General features: G+C 39.1%; 1 protein-coding gene across 1 annotated transcript in view; it reads left to right on the top strand.

Annotated features, from left to right (window-relative positions):
- Positions 1-1,988, top strand: part of Smp_066260 (putative replication factor C / DNA polymerase III gamma-tau subunit) — a gene marked incomplete at both ends in the record, with an annotated part of 14,700 nt that overhangs the window by 6,124 nt on the left and 6,588 nt on the right. The window lies entirely within an intron of this gene.

The following is a 1,988-nucleotide window of genomic DNA, read 5'->3' on the forward strand; positions in this document are numbered from 1 at the left end:
GTTTTGCACTCAGAGTTCGGACTTGAATAAGTGGATCACCAACGACTCAGTAGTGCATACGTTTTTGACTCGACCTCCCTTCGATCCAGCTCCTTTGATTATGTAGATTATTTTAAAGTGGAATCCCTTCGGAGAAACATGTTCAGAGTTGATTAGGTGCTCCTGAATTGAACTGGTAACTGTTTCATTCACCTTTTAAAAGTCATGCCGGGCAATATTCTGAAATGCGTCTAGAAAGTGATTTATTTTGTAGCCAATGTAACCTGCTTCACATAAGCAAGTGAATTTATAGTTGTATATTCATGTTCCTTTCATTGTGAGCTTTATTTTGACCCTTGGACTATTATTGTACGATTTATCATTCCTGAGTTATACTCAGTCTATTAATTACTGCTCTATTCACAGCCACATTTGGCTGAATCTTGTACAAATGTTATTTTCTATTTTATTGGGACGATGTGGTCAGTCTGTTTGCTATACAAACTCAGTATGTTTGAAATATAATGATTCATACCGCAGAGGCTGTTCTGGATTTAACTGGCTGGGCTATGCAGAAGCAGGACTGATACGTACTCTAAACTGCTCGTACGGTCTTCGTGTGTCATTGTTCCAATCGATAATTCGCTGCTCTTTGATTGGTAGTCTTATCACGTCATACGTTAACAAGGGCATCTACTCGACCACAACGTACAACAAGTACAGATAACTTTATTTTTCCATTAGTAAGCATTCACATCAAATTTGTTTTTATATTTTCAGATATTACAGCAGTAAAAAATCTAAAAGGAATCGCACTACAAGATATAATTACGGAAATTCATCCATTGATAATGCGTAGTAAGTTTCTTTGTTATTTTGATATTAAATTTTGTTATCTGGTAATCAAATATGTCCTAACAATCTTTAACATCACTATCTTAACTACTACAAAATTCAAGTTAGATTATTTATTTATTTAAACACATAAATATTGGTACAAAGGGGACACCAGATATATATGCACCACACAAATCTCATTTGATTTGTGTGAGGGCTGTGATACTGTTCGGGTGCCCAAACCAAAGCAGATGGTTTTCTTAGGGGACCACACCCGGAGCCTTTGACCTAAAGATCTGATCCACAAGGCAGTGTAGCATCGTGAGGAGATGCAGTCCCATGGTAGCCGGTGACCAACGATTGATTCATACGCCATTTGATCCTTCAGGATCCTGGAGCCCATGTGCACCATTGGTTTGGAGTTAGGGTTTTCCAACTCCTCTAGGTGGACTCTTCGTGTCCATCGGACCGGTCAAAGCGTCGGAAATTCGGTTTTCGTCTTCTCAATTTCGTAAAGAACAGTAATGCCACGAGAAGGCAGTGAGTAGGACTTCCCTGATAGAGGCTATATACGCGTGGCCATGTGAGAGCGTTTGGAGAGGGAGAGCTGACTCTCCATACTGTCAGCCGTACCAGGGCATTTGAGGGCAACCAAATATTTATTGTTGGAATGCCTGGTTAGTTTCATTCTTTGAACACTAAGTCCATAGATCTTATCGGTAACTTCTCTGTTATCTACGTATTTGTTATACCGTGTGCTTGAGTGCGTGCCCTGTTTAGTATACGAACGCCCAATTAGAGAGCAGTGAAATTATTGATCGCCCAATGATACACAAAGGCCGTGTGAGCAGTCTTGAGTACTACTCGGTCCTGCTATCTGCCTAGCCCAGCCAGTTAAGTCCAGAGCACCAATAACAGCCTCTGTAATATGAATAATTATTCACAAATATACTGGCTTTATATACCAATTAAACAGATCACATCGTACCATAAAATAGAAAGTAACATATGTACAAGATTTGGTCAAATGTGTCTGTGAATAGGGGGAACATTTATCAATAGACTGGGGATAACTCAGGAATGGTAAATCGAATAATAATAGTCTATGGGTCGAAATAAAGCTCATAATAAAGGGGACACGAATATGAATAGTCTAGTTACTTAAGAAATAT

The sequence above is a fragment of the Schistosoma mansoni genome, chromosome 2 (genome assembly GCF_000237925.1).
Source record: "Schistosoma mansoni strain Puerto Rico chromosome 2, complete genome".
In the NCBI taxonomy this organism is placed as follows: Eukaryota; Metazoa; Platyhelminthes; class Trematoda; order Strigeidida; family Schistosomatidae; genus Schistosoma; species Schistosoma mansoni.